The sequence below is a fragment of the Elgaria multicarinata genome, chromosome 7 (assembly GCF_023053635.1).
Source record: "Elgaria multicarinata webbii isolate HBS135686 ecotype San Diego chromosome 7, rElgMul1.1.pri, whole genome shotgun sequence".
In the NCBI taxonomy this organism is placed as follows: domain Eukaryota; kingdom Metazoa; phylum Chordata; class Lepidosauria; order Squamata; family Anguidae; genus Elgaria; species Elgaria multicarinata.
Window position 1 is genome coordinate 105002332 of NC_086177.1, and position 21362 is coordinate 105023693.

Consider the following 21362-nt stretch of genomic DNA (forward strand, 5'->3'; position numbering starts at 1 on the left):
CCTGAGCTGTAGTCTGAAATGTGCTACTGTTTTAGACATTTGCTACTTAGTTTTTCAGAATGAGAATTTCTATGCTGGATCTTATTCAGGGGTCCAGGAGGACAAATGTTATTTCTCAACTTTGTCTCCCGGAACACAGTACAGCAAGGTATGACTAGTCATACCTTCACAATAGGCTCTTAATGAAAAAGAATGCAACTGTATTCGGCTGGCCATTCAACTGATTAAGCTTCCTCCCAAAAAACTGTAATCCTTATGTTAACTTTTCCCACACTGACTTGTGGTTTGGCTTGACATTTATCCAGAATGAAGACTGTTGAGCAATGATATTGCAACCGTCGACCTTGAGTAAGAAATTGGCCATCCACCTCTGCCTCTTGCCGGCTGAATCCAGTTTAATTAGGTGATGCTGGTTGTCATTTGACTGAGAGACATAATGGTGTTTGCACTTTTAATGCCGTATTGTCAGTGGTTTATGAAACTCAGCTGCAAAAAGAACAAACAAAAACTGTTAGCAGAAACTTTTCTTTCTACAAGGGGAAAGGGTTCTCCCCCTTTCACAGTAAAGTTAGTTTAATTTTGTATGAGAGTTCTCGGGTGTTTTTACACTAACTTTTCTCTGTTTGCCCTGCACTCATTACCTGGATAATCTTTGCCACTCAGACTAGACAATACCGGACTGGATAGATAAATACTCTAACATCATATAAGGGCTCAGCTGATGTTCCTCATAAAATAAAGGGTGACCATATGGAAAGGAGGAGAAGGCTCCTGTATCTTTAACAGTTGTATACAAAAGGGAATTTCAGCAGCTGTCATTTGCATGCAGCACCTGGTGAAATTCCCTCTTCACCACAACATTTCAAGCTGCAAGAGCCCTGCCCTCTTTTGGATCTGTCCACTCTAGTATAGCTAGAGTGTTGTTAGACCAGATACAAAAGAGGGCAGGGCTCCTGCAGCTTGAACTGTGGTGATGAAGAGGGAATTTCACCAAGTGCTGCATGCATACAAATGACACCTGCTGAAATTCCCTTTTCTATACAACTGTTAAAGATACAGGACTCTGTTCTCCTTTCCATATGGTCACCCTAATATTGCAACTATGTAGGATCTCACCACAAGGATGTAGTGTTTGTTTTATGTGTGAATCTTGCTTTGCCCTAAACCAAATTCCACTCTAGACATGATCCTTCCTATACATCTGTCTGGCCCTAATCCTGCCTATGCCACTCATGAGATACAATAATCTATTTTTGACATTTTTATCCCGACTTCCCTTTTAAGCACAGAGGTTATTTTTATCTTGTCTGATCCATAGTAACCCTCACCTACCCACATGAGTGATAAGGATTAGCTAGCGTTTGTAAAGTACTCTACATGCAAAGCACTACAGAAGTACTTAAGTGTTTTGGATTTTATTTTTTTAAAACAAAAACTAAGCACATCGTTCAACACATTTATTGCTTTGGCAGCCCTCTCTTCTAATCAAATAATGACGCATCTGTTAACTTTACAAGGTATAAAAGCCATTTATAGGACAGCCTGATCCTGGAAGCATTGTGTGTGGAGAAAAGTTAAATCAGCACAACTTGTTCCTAAGTAAGATTGCTGAGAATTGTGTTTGTAGGGTGCAATCCTTGTTCCAATGACCTCATTAGAACCCATTTTTAATGGATCTGGATTGAACCATTCAAAAGAAGAACTCACTGAAAGGCATTTGGAAGAGCTAGTGTCTGCAAAACGGAAGAGCAAAGGAAGCAAAAAGTGCCAGCATCTCCAAGCCTAGTCCATTAACGTGCTTCAACAATGAAATGTTTTTAAAAAATCATCATCTCTACAGAAAAAAAAGGGGGGGGGAAATCCACATCTATTCAGTTACTGGATGCTACTCAAAATGAAGAAGAAGAATGCCAATCCCATTAGGAAAAGAGCTGAGTACCAATATTTGGATAAGCTTTCTAGCTGTGTATAAATATTGGAATACATTCAACTCAAAAAAAAAAAAAAAGCCACCACATTGTAAGAGTTGTGTTTAATTTATATCAGGCTGCACAACTTGTGACCCACTGAGCCGAACTCAGCCCACCAGGGGATCAATAAAATTCCTATCTTGTTCTTGCTGCTTGTCTGGGATTGCAAAAACAGAAGGATTGTCAATCAGCTTGCAGAGAACAATTCATAGCTCTAGGGCTGCCTTTGGCCTGGTGGATCACACGTTGTGTGCAGGCCGGATTGATATTTAATTTTTAAAAGAGGTATTGGAACTCCAGACTGCAGCAGTGAGGGAAGCTCCCCACATTACAATCACTCTGGGGAACACTGCAGCAAACACGTATTGTGCCAGTCACACACGTGTGCGCACGGATCTTTAAACACCGGCTTACATGCATCTGAGAAAGCCGGCCCATTCTGTTTTCTCGAACATGTGTGCACTGGAGCATAGGGATACATGAACACTCTTGTTCACTTGCTATGCACTGGCTGCAGAAAATGTTAAGTCTGTTGTTTCTTGCGGCTGTTGTAATAGGTGGAGTTTCCCTTACATATCCCCTCTGCTAAAGTACAGTCCTTCAGGGATTCCGCCGCTTCAAAAGGCAAGTATGTGTGTTGTGGGATGGGGAATGGTGGAAGGTTCACATAGTTCTCCTGACTTTAAAAAAATCCTATGCAAAGCTAGTAGGTCAGGGAGAAAGCTTCCAGCCTAGCCATTTACCTGACTTGTTAGATTTCTATGTGCTAGCTGATTTATTAAATGAGGGAAGCATTCAAATATGCAATTCCCCATTTATGTTCTGAGCTGGTAGAGAGCACCATCAGATGAGTGTTTTATTGCACACTCATTACTGGACACTCACGGATTTTCTCGGGTCCCTCTCATGACGTCGTCTGCCTCCCACGTGCCTCCCGCCCCTTCAAGCCGTCTTTGTGCCACAAAACAACACCCCTGTAAGTCTGACTTATTTTTAAAGACGGAAGTGGCCACTATCTCCTGCTGTGTGAATGAGAAGCAGCATGATCAAAACGGCCCACTGAATGGGCCATGTGCATGTTGGTTACTTCCTCTTTTCAAAAGAGGAAGTAATGAGGGACAAATGAGTGGCTGGAGAAGCGACGGTAAGTAAACATGATTTCCCCCTGTGCAATGACACTTGGAGTCTCAGGAGACCTTAGCACTAACCGAAGCAGCCGACCAAGGGCAAGATGGATGGATGATATTCTGGAAGTGGCAGACTTGACTTTGGGGGAGCTAGGGGTGGCGACAGCTGACAGAAAGCTCTGGCGTGGGCTGGTCCATGAAGTCACGAAGAGTCAGAAGCGACTGAACGAATAAACAAACAAAACCGGAGCAGCAGCAGAATATGAGTAATGGTGGCACTACTGCTTTATAGTGATATTGAAGTGTACTGATAACTGTTGGGACACAATGCACATTCCATATATCACCTTCACACTCTGATTTCCTACTTCTTATTCCACATTTGTAATGATTTGACACAAGGTGTAGACTTGGCCATTGACTAGTAGGGGTGTGCACGGACCCCCCGCTCCGCTTCACTTCCAGATCTGCGATTTTCGGATCGGACCGCTTCGCCCCGCCCCCGCTCCACTCCACTCGGAGCTCCGGATCCGGATTGGAGCTCCTTTTTTTCCCTCCATAGGGTTGCATTGAAAGCTAAAAAAGTAAACAACTTTTTTTTGGTTCAAGTTAGAAACCTCACGTTTGGCACCATGACACCTCATGGGGGTATACACATGCACGCCAAGTTTCAAGGGAATCCCATCATCCCCTGATTTTTGGGGAATTTATGAAAATCGGGCACTCCATTCACACCCCTTTCCATAGCTCCATCAATTTGCACGCTAAAAATCTCAAACTCGCCACCATGAGAGCTTATCCAGGGACACACACGCACGCCCAGACTCAAGGCAGTCCCATCATCCCCTGATTTTTGGCGCGGCTCTAACCTCTAACGCACCACCAATAACCCTAATTCACACCCCTTTCGATAGCTCTGTCAATTTGCATGTTAGAAACCTCAAACTCGCCACCATGACAGCTTATCCAGGGATACACACGCACGCAAAGGTTCAAGGCAATCCCATCATCCCCTGATTTTTGGGGAATTTTTGAAAATCGGGCACCCCATTCAGACCCCTTGGGATAGCTCCGTCAATTTGCATGTTTGAAACCTCAAACTCGGCACCATGATAGTTTATCCATGTGTCCACGTGGACGCCCAGATTCAAGGCAATCCCATCATCCTGATTTTTGGCACGGCTTAACTCACCCCAAATTGTCCCATTCTACAACTACGTCAATTTGCACGTTAGAAACCTCAAACTCAGCACCATGATAGCTTAGCCATGTGTCCACATGGACGCCAAGTTTCAAGGGAATCCCATCATCCTCTGATTTTTGGGGAATTTATGAAAATCGGGCACCCCATTCACACCCCTTTCCATAGCTCTGTCATTTTGCATGTTAGAAACCTCAAACTTGGCACCATGAAAGCTAATCCATGTGTCTAATCCTACTGTATGTAGGGAAATGGGACAAGAAGTGTGTGTATGCTTTGCCCAAACAGGATTTGAAATGCTCAATCAGTGGCTGTTGCACTTCACAAACAGTGCACTGCACACACAGCACAATCACACAGTCACACACAGAGTCCAAGTAACAGAGAGAAGAAATAGAGAATAATTTTTTTTTGGTATTTTTTGGTATTTTTTGGTATATAGAAGGAAGGAAGATGAAACACAGTCAGGCTTTAAGAGAGGGGAGGGGGGGGGACAACCAACCAACCCACCAAACAAACACACACTCCAAAGTTTAAAAATAAAGTTTATATTAAATCAAAGTAAGGGAAAAACACAGAGCAAACTAAGCTAAAAGTCAGAAAGAAGCAAGCAAACAAACACACACACACGCGCCAAGCTAAATCCTAATCTATCTCCAAAGTCCAAACACAGCAGCAGCACCTATAACTAACTCCTCTCTCCATGAACGACAACCCACAAAGACGCTGAAAGCTGAAAGCTCTGAGGGTGCCTCTGGCTTAGTCCCCCCCTCCAATGCTGGGATTGGAGGATGCTTCATGAGGTGATCAATTCTCATCAGGATTGGGAGTTGAATGTGCCTGTCATCGCTTCAAATAAACCCCGCCGCGCCGCAGCCGGGTTTACCCTACCGTTTGTATTGTAAATGTACCCGATTTTTTAAAAAAACATAGCACGTGAACCAAAGGACACAGAAAGTTGAGAGTAGTCTCAAAATGACCCCCATCCACGACTGTCTAAGCACAAGAATTTTCAGAACGATAGCTTAAAAATCAACCCAGTTATCGCCGATTCTTTTCCACAATGCAATCCTATGGGCGAAAACCGCCGTTTGACCCGCGCTGTCCCTGTTTGTTGACCCGATTTTTTAAAAAATATAGCATGCGAGCCGCGTGATGCAGAGAGGTGAGAGTAGTCTCAAAATGACCCCCATCCACGACTGTCTAAACACAAGAATTTTCAGAACGATAGCTTCAAAAACAACCCAGTTATCTATGGGCGAAATGTTTCAAGATGGCGATCGGAGCGCTCCGCGGAAAGAGAAGCGCTCCACCAATGGGTGCTTCTCTTCACCTTGCTTCTAGGGGTCCGCGGTCCGCTTCTACTCCGCCTCTGGGCAAGGCGGAGCAGGCCAATTCCCTCCTGCTTCTGCGCTTCTAATAGGAGCGGAGCACATGCCTATTGACTAGTATTCCATGGTGCTTCCAAATGGAGGCAACCAACAATGAATCATCCTTTTGCATCTTTTCTTCCATAACAGGTTTTTTTCTGATAAGAAAAAAGATGAAAGAAGCACTGGGAAAACATGGGAGGGCTACAAATGGAAGGAGATGATGTCCAGACTCCAGAAAAATAATCTGTGAATGAGGCAGTATAAATACACAATAGATGCACCCCCAGAACCCAATAGACTACTACCTTCAGAGCTGCAATGGGCTAGCCACCTTAGGGCACTGGGCCAGTCAAGTGGATGTGCTCCTTGGAGAAAGGTCAGTCCTTTTAATTGAATCAACTGGATGTTTCCTCTGCTGAGTCATATTGAAAGCAATAGTATTTTCTTGAGTGCTGAACTTGAGGTTGTGGTGGTGGGCATATTGACAGGAAAGGCTGGCAGGCAGGCAGGAGAGCCTTGTAGAGAATGTTACCCTCCCGACTGAAATGTGTCCCCCCCCCCTTTGCCTCTGAAATTTGAAAAACAAACAAACCACAAAAACGCCTCACTGCTGCTGTCTCTCTAGCTCCAGTGCATCTGATGTGTTTGCATGCTATTCAGCATTGAGTTGTGACTATAAAATTATATTTGTGCTATTTGGGTAATACAAAGCAGCTAAATAAATAGAACCAAAATGGTATTTTTAGGGAATTGCTAGGAATTGTTTCATAATCCACTGCGGAAATCAGTATTCTAATACAGAGCATTAGAAAAGTGAATTGAATGACTATAAAATTATGATTCCCTCTCTGTCTCAAAGGGAGTTTCTCAAGTAATAAGAGCAGAAGACTAACGTTGAACGGCATAATGGGACATGCCATTTATAGAGTCCTTATTGGCTTTACAGTATTGTTGACATCAGGGTGGATTAGTGAGACACATTTAAATTTTGGGGAGGGGGAGAATAAGGGTGGGGGAAAGAATGTTAAGTGTTGCATTTTATCATGGGAACAGAACATTTATGGCAAAACCCCAGACAGGAGTCCTGGTAATGAATGCAAAAAGGAGACTCAAGAAAGCTTGCATCCAGGGACCCATTTCTTTTCTTGGGATTGTTATGCTAATTCGGGGGACTTGCAGCAACAGCAAAGTTGAGATTTAGGAGGAATGCATCAACTACTAACTACTGATGCTATAAAGATATCCTTAGCTCCTTCAGCTAATTTAAAAGGCTCGTTTATATCCTATTTTTCAAGCGCTGCAGTTCTACTGGCATTGCGTAAAAGGCAAACTGTTTAAAAGTCAATACAGCTGACCAGTTCAGCTAGGAAGCCTGAAGTGTTGTCTTTGGGAAACTTCATTTTCTAATTCCTTACTAATGTCAAGAACGGTGACTCATGATTTATTGATAAGACTAAAGATTTACAGTTTTAACTTATTTCCTTACAGCAGGAAATGCCCACTTGGCTAAATCTCATGCAGGGAAGGGTTAGAATTTCATAGCCATTATTTTATTTATTACATTTATATACTGCTCAATAGCCGAAGCTATACATTTTATTTATTTATTACATTTTTATCCCACCTTTTTTCCTCCAAGGAACCCAAGGCAGCGTACATAATCGTCCTCCTCTCTATGTTATCCTCACAACAACCCTGTGAGGTAGGTTGGGCTGAAAATCTGTGACTGGCCCAAAGTCACCCAGTGGGTTTCCATAGCAGAATGGGGACTAGCACCCAGATCTCCCAAGTCCCAGTCCAACACCTTAGCACTACACCACACTAGCTCTCTCTCTATAGTGTTTGTGTAGGCCCATTCCTTGAGCCAGGCCAGGATTTCTGAATGCCCTGAACTAAGCACAGATAACACACCCCAAGATTTATACTAGACTGTCAAGGCAAGGGACAGTCTAGTCCGCCTGTGGCTGTATGCAAGGAAGGAACACTAAAATAGATTTCATCTACTAAGAAAAAAAGATTCTTACGTTCAAGGGTCTCAGGCATCTGGACAAAAATACATATGATTCTTGTGCGTGTGTTATTGATCTATATTACCAATCTACCCTGTCCCAAAGATCCAGAGCAGGTAACAACATTACACACACGGGACTTCATTCCAAGTAAGCATATATAGGATTGGGCTGTAAACATAAAGGTAGGGGAGGAAACTGCTCATATTTTGCATGCAGAAACTCCCAGGCTCATCCCATTAAAAGGATTTGAAGAAACAGGTGATGAAAATGACCTCTGCCTGAGAACCTGTAGAACCACTATGAGTCAGAGGTACATAGGAACACAAGAAACTACATTATACTATTGGTCTATTTAGCCCAGTACTGTCGACACTGACTGGCAGCAGTTCTCCAGAGTTTCAGGCAGGAATTTTCCTGCCCTGCCTGGAGATATTTGGGATCAAACTTGTGACTTTCTGCATGCAGAACTGGTGCTCTATCACAGAGCCATAACCCCTTCAGATACTGCCAGATCTGGATGGACTATCCTGTTAGCGTGTGATTTCCTCAATAAAAGAAGTCTCACTGATGTGACTGTCTCGTGTCCGCTTGCCAGCACCTGTGAATGCCAAAGGGAACAGGCATGAACACGACACCACCATTTATTTCCTCTTCTTTTACTATTCACGTATCTGAAGAAAGCCTTTTTTATTGCTTTTAGCATCCCTCGCTAGGCTCAGCTCATTCTCAGCTTTAGCCTTCTTGATGCCATTCTGGCACTTCTGGGCTACCTGTCTGTAATCTTCTTTTGTAGCCTGGCCTTCCATCCACTTCCTAGACGTATCCTTTTTTGTTTGTTTTTTGTTTTCAGGTTATCTCTAAGCTTCTTGTGGAGCTACATTGGTTTCTTCTGTTGTCTTCTATGGCTAGGTTCTACTTCCAGTATCAGAGGCAGTAAGCCTATATACATCTGAGGGAGATGGACAGTAGACTGCTGTTGCACCTGTGAGTCCTGCTTGTGGGTTGCTGGTCAGCAGCTGGTTGGCCACTGTGAGAACAGAGTGCTGGCCTAGATGAACCCTTGGTCTGCTCTAACATGGCTCTTTTTCATGTTCTTGTGTTCTTAACAAATTCTTCTGGAATTTGCAGTTAAATTTTATTTAAATGGTAACCCCAAAAAGGGACTCAGACCAGAAATAGCCAGTTCCCTCCATAATGGCTTCAGCTGTAAATATCACAGAAAGTCACAAAAGAAAATCCTCTCTTTTGTATCAACAGTGCTGTTAAGAAAGATCAGCTGAGGGCCGGTTACAATACAATACACTTTCAGCTGAAATCTTTTCAACAGGGGTACCTGAGAAGAGCCCTGGTGGATCAGACCAAAGGTCTCATCTTGTCCAGTACACCATTACCAATTTTAGCCAACCAGGCACGTGTGAGAAATTCACAAGAAGGACATGAAGGTGAGAACCATCCTTTTGTTCCCAGCGAATGTCATACTGAAGTATACTGCCAGTGGAAATGACGGTCCCAATTAGTTGTTTGGCTAACAGCAACTGGTAAATAGATCTGTTCGGAACGTGAATTTGTGTTGCTCTTTTTAAACCCATCTAAGCTAGTTGTGACCATCATCACTTTGCTTCCAATAGCAAATTCCATATATCAACTATGCACTGCATAAAAGAGTGCTTCTTTTTATCTGTTCTGTACCTACCGCCAATCAATTTCACTGGGTATAGAATGCCACAAAGGCTAGAGCTCCATCAGATGAGTGCTTAATTGCACACTTGCTACTGAGCACTCACAAATTTTTGCGGGTCCTTCTCACGACGTCTTCCGCCTCCTGAGCACCTCCCACCCCATCTAGCCTTCTTTGCGCAACATCAACAAAAATCCCACTAAGTCCAACAGTTTTAAAGACGGAAGTTGCTGATATCTCCTGTTGTGTGAAGGAGAAGCAGCGTGATCAGAACAGCCCACTGAATGGGCAATGTGCATGTTGTTTACTTCCTCTTTCAAAAGAGAAAGTAATGAGGGACAAATGTATGGGCAGAGAAGTGATGATAAGCAAACACAATTTTCCTTCGTGTGATGATGCTCTAATATACATTATTTATGACTGAAAGCCTCTTTTTAGATGCTCTCCTTTGTATGCTCCTAAGCATCCAAGTATGCGGACCTCAACTGCTAGAGAAGATTCCATAAGAGCCCTAATCTGAACCAAGGGAGCAGAGTTGCAGAAGCAGAGTAAAGAGAATCAGTCCAGAAGTAGAGTTTATCAACAAACTCTGGGTCCAAGCTGAGAGGTTCATCCAAATGAGAATAGAACCATGATACAGTCAAACAGAAAGGCAGTGGGAAGGTTTGAAGCCTACATAGGCAAAGTTTACAGGGTTAGAGGCCTTGGGATTTTCTGTTGAGAGGGGGTATCCCTGAGATGAGTAGTTTCATTTCTCCAGTTAATAGGGTGACCATATGAAAAGAAGGACAGGGCTCCTGTTTCTTTAACTGTGGTGCTGAAGAGGAAATTTCAGCAGGAGTCATTTGTATATATGGGGAATCTGAGGAAATTTCCTCTTCATTACAACAGTTAAAGCTGCAGGTGCCCTGCCCTCTTTTGAATCTGGTCACTCTATTATAGCTCCTGCAGCTTTAACTGTGGTGATGAAGAGGAAATTTCCCCAGGTTCTCCATATATACAAATGGCACCTGCTGAAATTCCCTTTTCTATGCAACTGTTAAAGATACAGCAGCCCTGTCCTCCTTTTCATGTGGTCACCCTACCAGTTAAGATTCTTTTCCTGGTTAAATTTCATTTCCTCAGTTAAGTCTCATTTCTTCAAGATTGAAATGGCACTTCTGGTTTTGGGGGTGGCAGGTAGCAGGGTTAAAAGGAGAGAGCCAGCCAAAGCTCCAGAGCCAGAGAAAGACCAGACTATGACGAAGGGCGCAGAAAGATGCAGCTTGAAGAAGTCTAGGTGCGGCTTAGGATAAAAGAACTTGCATTTTGCAACTTTTATTTTCTTTCAATTCTTTTTGTATCCACCCCAGCTCTATTAACTAAATACCTTTATTGTAATTTGATTATTTAATTCACTAGTAAACTGTTGTGTCAACCTAAGACAGAGATCCTTAAAGTCTTGGTCAGGGGGTCCAGGTCATAGATAGGAACCCCTGACAGCCAGTTAGGTAGACAAGGATGTTGAAAGACTGTGAGGGAAATCAGGCAGAGAATGAGACTAGAGTATAGCCAGGCAGGCTGTAAGCCTAGTTCTTCTTACTGATGAGGTAAACATGTGTCTGAACGGTACCACTTAACTCTGCAGGTTGGGGTGCATGTAACTGAATGCTCCTTCATACAAAAATTAAAAAACAAACAAACACTCAAACAAAGAGAGAGAGAGAGAGAGAGAGAGAGAGAGATTGGGGAAAGTTCTAACTTAGCCTTTTGCCTGACATGGTACTTTTAGTGTGCAGGGGATGTGTTTCTGTGTATAGATTTGACCCTCCATCTGCAGACTCAGGCCGTTGCTAGAAGAGGCGTTAGCCCAGTGTGAGGCCCGGTCTCCCTCCTGTGCATCCAGATGACGCACAGGGGATTCTGGGGTCAGGCCGGGCTAACGCCTCCCTTGAACCAGGATAAGCGGATTCACTTATGGCCCGGCTTTCTAGCGACTTCTGTGGCTTTTCCCGGCTGCTCGCTTACTCACGAGTAGCCAGGAGAAGCCACAGACTGGGCACAGCGCTCCATAGCAGCACTGTGCCCATCGGGCCGGAGGTGGGGAATCACGGGGGGGGGGAGATGGGGGCCCGGGGGGAAGACCGGACCCGGCAGGAGAGGGGGGGGGAGAAGAACGGGGATGGGCATCGGGGACTGGGCAGGGGGAAAGTCCAGACACATGTTTTTAACATCACTGAGCATTAAGCCAAAAGGCAAAGCCACAATCAGATTGCTGCCCAGTCTAAACCTACCCATGACTTCCAAAGCATTTACATCTAGACATGTCAGGTGAAACCAATGCCTTGCCTGCCTTGGGACCAGATCCATGCCCGTACCTGGAAGGATAATGCTGCCCCTCATTATTCATTTTGCAGCTTCCTCACATGGGCATCAGTACGCAAACCAGTGGGCTCCTGATGTGAGTGCTGGCTGATTCCCGCATCACCCCTTTGCACCAATAACACAAGGAACTCTGGAGCCTGCTTTCATTTTGTGCAGAGCACTGTGTGGTTTCTGACTTGGCTAGCCCCTTGTACAGCAAGGAGAAAGAATGAGGGCTATGGCGCTTGAGCGTTTCCTTTCTTTTCTTTTTTAAAAAGTGTAGAAGTAGTTGTGGTATTCAAAAAGTGAAGGTGAAGATGAAAAGCCAAAGAAGGTCAAAGCAGGGCTATGTGCACTTCAACGTTCAGAAGGGAGCCGGAAGAAAGAAAAGTCAGGTCCTCATGTGAAAAGTAAGCAGCAGAGATAAGATACTTCTTTGTGTAGTCCTGACCTGATTTAAGTTTTTTAAATTTAGAGTCATGGGATTCAGGACTTGCAATATTCATTTCCCAGGTCCTCCTGTATCATCAAAAATAAAACCATTTCTTGTCTGTGAAATCTCTCCATGGGAACAGCGCAAGTAAAAGCACTGTTAAATCATGGAATATAAGCAGCAGGAATCCGTGTGTCTGCAGGAACTGAGGAGGTCTTGGAAGGACAGAGTTAGGGTTGTCAACTGAAAAGGGTGCAAGGCAAGTTTTATTCTCCTTGGCCTTTTTTTTAAAAAGCTGTACACCTTAAGTTAGTAGGGTTTTGGGTTTTTTTTTTTGAAGTTGTACAGGGGTCCCCCAGGTATACCTTTGGACCTGCCAAATTCTTGTTCCTTTGCCCAACCCAGATCCACTCTTGGCTCCACCACAATTCTACCTCAGACACCAGAACTGTTGGTCTTCATTTCAAGAGGTGCCAACCCTTGGCAGAGCGTCCCTCATATTTAAAATCCTTGGGGCACATTAACCTCCTTAATGTAAAGGCCGTTTAAGAAGATCTACAACTTTCATTGGGAGAAAAAAGGTGGGCACTAATATTATTACTATTTATCATCACTGAAATGTCTAATGAAATACCCGCAACAGAACAATGGGTAAGAGTTCTGTTCAGTTCTGGCACAAAGATCTGAAAGACGAAACATGGACACAGACAACACAATGTGGCCAGAACACACAGGAGTCCCTGGTTAAAGACTGAAACAGATGTAATGTGGAACATCCACTTTGGGATCCCCGACCTTTTTGTTTATTTTTATACTTCAAAGCAGCCGCAACGGGCTCCAGTTTGGACAATTTAATCCTCTTCATTATCTGTCTGATTTTAACACACATACACAAGTGTGCACATGCAGGGACGCTATTAGCTTTTCAAGGGAAAATATAAGCATGGTACAGGTACCTGCATTTTCTTTTCTGCTGTAGGGATAATCAACTTCAGGTAGTTGATTTGGATTAGGAAAATGGCGCAGGAAAAAAGTTTTTTAAAAACAACAGCAACAACAACACACGTTCTTCACTGCTCCAAACCCCTGTATGAAATAAGAAGTACCCTTGACAAAGCGATGTTCTCAAAACAGCTTGGGAACCGTAATCTAGGGTGACCATATGAAAAGGAGGACAGGGCTCCTGTATCTTTAACAGTAGTATTGAAAAAGGAATTTCAGCAGGTGTCATTTGTATATATGTAGAACCTGGTGAAATTCCCCCTTCATCACAACAGTTAAAGGTGCAGGAGTCCTGCCCTCTTTGGTATCTGGTCAACCTAGGCAAGGCTCTTGCAGCTTTAACTGTGGTGATGAAGAGGTGATTTCAGCAGGTGCTGCATGCATACAAAATTTACAAATGACACCAGCTGAAATTCCCTATTCTATACAACTGTTAAAGATACAGGAGCCCAGTCCTCCTTACCATAGGGTCACCCTACCATAAACATTGGTGCAGCTTTCCTTCTTTGGGCTCATCTACACTAAGCAGATATTGCACTATGAAAGTGATATGAAAGCGGTAATAATAATAATATATAAAAGACAGGAGCCACACTACTGCTTTATAGTGGTACTGAAGTGCGCTGACAACTGTTGGGACGCATGACACATACCATATACTGCTTTCATACCACTTTCATAGTATTATATCCTGCTTAGGGAAGATGTGTCATGGGCCCCAACAGTTGTCAGTGCACTTCATTACCACTATAAAGCAGTAGTGTAGCTCCTGCCTTTTATATACTGCTTTCATAATGGAATATCCTGCTTGGTGTAGATGAACCCATAGTTTTGTTAGGTGTGAATCAGGTCATTTCAAATATAAATTTGCAAAGATCAAATTCCTCAAGCTTGTCTAGAAGCTGAACCATCACTTTGAATTGTACCCAGAAGGCAACAAGAAGTCAGATGATGGAACACCGGTGTAAAGCCCACCCTACGATCTACCCCAGCAGTGAGGCAGACCGACAGTCCTGAGAAGAGAAAGTGCTTCCCTTTGGCAAAATGTTGACCTGGATGACCATATGGGATCATCTAGTGCAGCAGAGGGGAACCTATGGCCCTCCAGGTGTTGCTTGACTCCAGTTCCCATAATCCCCAGCCAACATGGCCAATGGTTGGGGATGATGAGTGTTGTAGTTCAACAATATCTGGCAGGCCACAGGTTTCTACCTGTGATCTAGTTGTATAGCTGACCATCTGCATGTTCACTGTAACACTATGAAGGAACTACTGGGTTTAGCCTGAATGAGTTGGGCTTCTTGGGAGGAAGCAGGAAGTCTTCTCTCTGGGGAGAAAGAGCCCTGTAGAAAAGCCTCTCATTTAAATAAAACTTAAACATTTGTTTATACAGCACAGTGCCTGGTGCTATAAAGTGGAATCAACCAACTTTGAAACATTCACAGGGATTTCCCATAAACTACAAATATCTCCTGTAGAAGAAAAAACCCCAGCAGGTCCTGAGACATTAAATGTTTTCTAATGGATGGCTTTACTGGAAGTTTTCTTTCTTTTATTTGCTAAGGATTGTTGCATATCGGTTAGTACATATACTCTTGATAACTCCTCAGACAAATGTTAAAACACATACTTTTCATAAGCTTTTTTTTTTTAACCGCTTATGGATTATTTTTGGTGTTTATCCTTTGCAGCAGAGCATTTAATCTTACCAGAGTACTTTACAATTTAGGCCCTTAGTTTGACCTATTTAAGCAACAGTGGATACTGTCAGGAAAACGGTATGTTTCACACAGATAGACAGGTATTAAACAACACTTAGTGACTGATATGGCACTTTGTGCAGGATGGAAATATCTGTGTCTTTTATAGCAAGAAATGGTGAGGAAGAGTCTGACAGTGAGTGGGGAGCTTTAAGATGCGATCTGTTAAATGTTCCAGTATGTTGCTGTCTGTTAAAGCAATCTATTTTTCGCCCAATGTGGACTACAAAGGCAGGTCACAATCTACCGGGAAGTTCTACTGTGCAATTCAGTTGCAACAAATAGAAGCACATTGCTCAGAAGTGGGGTGGTGGTAGGGTGACTAGCAAACATCCCATGTCTTCAGTCTATCAGGACAAAGCAACAAGAAACTAGTTAATGTACAGGTCTTATTTATTTATTTATTTATTTATTTATTTATTTATAAGCTGCCTTAGTAGACCAAGTGGAAGGATCAAACGGGTGTCAATGGGGATGTGTGGCATAGTCCAACATGCATCTCCCGGATATCGTAGGGTTAGTTCAGGCATTCAAAGCCTTCTCCACAAAGCACTCTAAACATCCTATGCATGTTTAGACAGAAAAAAGTCCTACAACTCCAAGAATGCTGCGAGTTGTAGGACTTTTTCCCCCTGTCTAAGGCCTTAGCTAGACCTAAGGTTTATCCTGGGATCGTCCCGGGATTGTCCCTGCCTGCTCCCAGGATATCCTGTCATTTACATGAACAGGGATGACCCCGGGATCCCAGGATAAACCTTAGGTCTAGCTAAGGCCTAAATGTGCATAGGATTGAGCTCTTAACTGTTCCTGGGGATTCATTCACTTGGAGAATATTACTGGTGACCTAGGTCATGCACTGATACAAATGGAAATAATTGTCTTGACTGCAAAAGCTAAACAAATCAACAAAAAGTGTTAATAGCGGCCAGTGTAGGCATAGTACTTTCTACCTGTAATCTGTGGATGATCCAGGTTACACATGACATACTCTATGTGACGTTTTCCATGCAAATGTGTACCTAGGAACTCTTGTGCATATCCCAATTTGAATGTCTTATCCACATTGATCATAACACCTCCAGAGAAAATGCATGCTTCTTTTGGGGAACAAACAAACACGACACCACAAACACACCAGGAGTAAGACACAACTGTGTCTCCACTCCAGTACCAAATGGGCCTTAGAACTGATGGTGTAAACCATAATAATTGTTACGCCAGTGAATTAGAAAGCAAATTAGCTATCACCTGAGGAAAAGTTCTGTCTGGCTCAGAAGCTTGTTTATGGCATTTGAAAGATCTAAAGGAATCAATTTACGTGCTGTATGCTTGTTTTTCTGTGGGGCCAATGTGACATTAGAAGGACTTACTTTTTTAAAAGAAGAATTTTAGGAACGAGGTGTAAGGCTCATTAAAATTCAATAATTTCGGCACCAAGCTGCTCAGCTGTTGCGATTAGATTTGGCACTGTCGGAGTACAGCTCTGTCAGACAGTTCTGAATTCTGTTGCCCTCACTCTCTGAAGCACGAGAGCTGTGGGAAATGCTGGGAACAGTATGCTTTGCTAGATCTTCCAGTCCCGGCGTGCGCATCAAGCAAGGTGGAGTAATTGGCCGATCAAGCCCTAACTCCCTCCTCCGCTTCCGTACTTAATGCACAGTAAAGACAGGAATAACCTCTGCGTGCAAGTTTTTTTTTTTTTTTACTTTAGTAGAGAGAAACATGTACTGATGTAAAGGGAAAATATCCACCTGCCTCCATGGTGAACTGGTTCTGCAAGACCTAAAAAATTCCGGTTTCTAACACAGATCACAGAAATTTCATTTCCATTTTTCACGGTGGATTAATTGACTTGCATGTGTTCTCTGCACTTGAGATTAAAGCACAGTTTGTTCTACTAGGACATTACAGATGGCATTGCTGTTATCATATCGAGGCGTGTTTGTTCTTGTGCCTTTGGCTGAAGATTATTTCCTGCTTATGTTGCTCTTTGTGAAATTTCTCTGGTGAGCCACCTCAAAAGATGGCTAATTTGTATGTTGAAGTTGAATGTATTAAAGAATATGTCTTAACTATGTTTGCTAGATATTTGTAACGTGTGTGTATCCCCTACCACTACATTATGTATTTTATTTTAAAATATATTTATGACATTTTTCGGTATAGGATGCAGCTAAACAAAACCACACAGAATTTAAAATAAACATATTAAAATGTTGTGACAAAACAAAAATAAACAATTAAAGCACACCAATTGGTCAGAGGTCCAAGCCCTGATGAAATAAGTAGGTCTGGACTACATGCCTCCAACCCCCAACTTCAAGTATAACCTAATGGGATCTGATCTGGCAGTGACCAAACAATAAAGAGATTTTGGGATTGTGGTGGAAAGCTCGATGAAAATGTCCACCCAGTGTGCGGCTGCTGTAAAGAAGGCAAACTCCATGTTAGGCATTATAAGAAAAGGAATTGAGAATAAAACAGCCAGTATTTATTTATTTATTTATTTATTACATTTCTATACCGCCCAATAGCCGAAGCTCTCTGGGCGCTTCACAAAAATTAAAACCATAATAAAACAACCAACAGGTTAAAAGCACAAATACAAAATACAGTATAAAAAGCACAACCAGGATAAAACCACGCAGCAAAACTGATATAAAATTAAAATACAGAGTTAAAACAGTAAAATTTAAATTTAAGTTAAAATTAAGTGTTAAAATACTGAGAGAATAAAAAGGTCTTCAGCTGGCGATGAAAGCAGTACAGTGTAGACGCCAGGCGGACCTCTCTGGGGAGCTCATTCCACAACCGGGGTGCCACAGTGGAGTATCATACTGCCTTTACACAAATCTATGGCGCGACCACACTTAGAATACTGTGTACAGTTCTAATCACCACACCTAAAAAAGGATATTATAGAGCTGGGAAAAGTGCAGAAAAGGGCAACTCAAATGATTAAGGGGCTGGAGCATCTCCCCTATGAGGAAAGGTTACATCAGCTGGGATTGTTTTGCTTGGAAAAAGGAGGCTAAGGGGAGACATGATAGAGGTGTACAACATTATGCATGGTATGGAGAATGTGGACAGGGAGACATTTTTCTCCCTCTCTCAAAATACTAGAACCCCAGTGTCCTGCTTGTTCATCCCTGGCCGATGGCTGGTTGGTCACTGTGGGAACAGAGTGCTGGACTACCTGGACCCTTGGTCTGATCCAGCATGGCACTTATTTATTTATTTATTACATTTTTATACCGCCCAATAGCCGGAGCTCTCTGGGCGGTTCACTTCTTATGTTCTTATACCAAAATGCAAGATTATAGATTGGTGGATCTCTCTGGTGAGGACATTTTACAACTTGGGCCATCTCTACACCTGCCTTTTCCCCCGGGATCATCCCGGGATCATCCCTGTGCATCCAGATGACACACAGGGGATCCTGGGAGCAGGCAGGAACAATCCCTCCATTTTCCTGGGATAATCCTTAGGTGTAGTAAGGGCCATAGTTGCCACAAATGAAAAGTGTTTGCCATGTCTGCCAGTTGCTCCTTTAAAGTTAATGGGACACAGAGCAAGATCTCCAATACCAAGAAGGGACAGGGTGATCATATTAGTGGTTCTTCAAGTATGGAATGCTTTCTTCTTGCTGATTCAATCAGCAACCTCTTTTATGGCTTCTACATGCTGATTTAAAATTGCAGCACTATTATTTTTGCTTCAGTTGGGCTTAGGACCCGTTGAATTCTGGTTGAGGATCCTTGCTACTGGCTTTTAATGTGTTTTAATGCTGTTGATGCTTATTTTTTAATGAAGTCACCTTGAAAATTGAGTTTGAGAGTGGCATATAAATCCATTATTTTGATGTATCCACATTTGACATCAAATATTCCTCTGAAGTAAAGTTATACAAGCTGAAATGTCTTAAGTAGGGTTACCATATGGAAAGGAGGACAGGGCTTCTGTATCTTTAACAGTTGTGTTGAAAAGGGAATTTCAGCAGGCGTCATTGTTATGCATGCAGCACCTGGTGAAATTCCCTCTTCATCACAACCGTTAAAGCTGCAGGAGCTATACTAGAATGATTAGATACAAAAGAGGGCAGGGCTCCTGCAGCTTTAACGGTTGTGATGAAGAGGGAATTTCACCAGGTGCTGCATGCATACAAATGACAGCTGCTGAAATTCCCTTTTCTATACAACTGTTAAAGATACAGGAGCCCCGTATCTGCCCTCTACAGATATTAGCATGATCATGGTGAACATGCTAATCTTTGTAGTGGCACCACCAACTCTCAGTCTGTATGGGGAAGGGTTTTCCAGAGATCAGTATGTTCAGCATGATCTAAAGTAGTAGTGGTTTCATTCTGATAAACACTTGGCCTGATTTGCTTTGCAGTTTTATACTTCTGGCTGCTTAGCCAGGGGATTATCTGTTTATGACGTAGTTTCGTTCACTTTCCGGATTCAGTCTGCTTTATTCTGCCACTTCTGCTTACAACAATAACTTGAGAGAAGTGTACACATGGAAGAGGCAGTAGAAATGTTTATGAATGATTTCTGCATGGTTAATGCACCCTGCTTATGGAGGTTTCCAGTATCTCATCTATCAGTATTTCTCTCTAGTTTTACTGGTATTCATGCATCTCACATGAATTGTTAATTTGTGCAAATCAAGGGTAATTCAAACTGCATGTAACTGCTCTAAGTGACCAGTTTACTAAATCTTTCATTACATGTAGTTGACAACTTGCTTTGCTGCTTCCACAATGTTACTTGCAAAGACGTTTGCTTTTAGTTTCCCCTTTCTCTCTTCCGAGCACAGCAAACAGTGATTCATTGATGAGACTCATGAAGGCCAAGGAGGAAGCTATTCAAGGTCTTACAGTTACAGACTGAAATAAAAATAGTTCTCTAATATATCAAGTACTGGGATGGCTTTGATGTAGACAGTGGGGAGAAGAGGGCATTTGAGCCACGTAAGTGTCCTTGACATCAGTATAAACTTACATACCTGATAATGGCAGTAGCATGTTTTTCTATTGCAATTGTATCTCACTTTTCCGTAGTGTGACATGTATGGGGCTATTTCTTTTTATCTCTCTGGTGACTTCCTTTTGCTGCTAATATGCAGTACAAACTGTTACTTCTTAGGGCCAATTTTGAGATTACACAGAGATGTGGGTGCAATAGTCGTCTAATGGCTTTTTAACACCCACTCTTTCTACATGGGGGATATATAGTTTGGAGTGTGATGCTTTAAACACCCCTCTCTATGCATCACTGCTGCAATCGAATTTGCAGCCTCTTGGAGCTGCTTTAATTTAAAAGATACCACCCATTACTATTATTATTATTATTCTTTACTAAACCATGTAATGTCTAGTTTGATTACTCATTGCTGTAAAGTGTTGTGTACATCATGTTGTTGTTAAGATAGCAGCTTGGAATGTGCCTTTATGCTTGCAGAATGCAAGTTCAATTTACTATAATTCAATATCTTTGCTTGTACAACCAGTTTTTTTTAAGGCTGAAAACTTAGTATTTAGGAACAGGTTTTCAGTACTGCACTGAAAAATATGCAGTTTTGTTTGCTAACATACTAGTACTACTGTTTGCCATAAATAGGCTTCTGCTGCCCACACCAACACTTGGACTGGTGAAAACTATTTGGCGTATACTGTCTATGTATTAAATCAAATGGGTCTTGATCCTTGAATCAATACTTATATTTTTGGTTGTATTATTGCAATGGGGCAAACAAGGATGGTCCCTGGTTCTGTCAAAGATGAGAGGACTGTCCATAAAGCTTGGCACACCCAAACACCAGCCATATTTCATTTGTTTCAAGACCTTGCCTGATACGACTTGTCCATGATAGTTGTAGTGTCCAATATCCTGGGTATTTTGTTGCATTGCTGCCTAGAATTTGTGATGTTGCACTGGTGAATCAACACTCTAACCCCATCCTATCCACCGTAGAGTGTTGCTTATGGTACATTAGAATCAAAGAATAGTAGAGTTGGAAGGGGCCTATAAGGCCATCAAGTCCAATCCCCCCTCACTGCAGCAATCCACCCTAAAGCATCCCTGACAGATTCCGCTGAACGTATGGTCTTGAGCCCTCCATTTTTATGGCTATATACTTAAAAGCACTTGATGTTACTTAATGCATATTAACTATAATTTTGCATTCATACCAACCTAGTTACATTGACTTTGGTTGTGCTCAAGTCCAAGTCCTCCAGTTTAGCCAGAATTGCTTATATTGCTTGTGCCTTTAAAAGGAGCATAGCAGGCAAAATATATGCAGATAAAATATATACAGGAATTCTCTCTCTCCGCCTCACACCCCCCCCCCCCCCCATGCCAAAAGCATGAAGATCCAGTAATACTCTTCACCTGTTCAATTTCTGGCTGTCCCACAACATTTGTTTTAAAAAGAAAGATGGCACTGGCAATCCTAA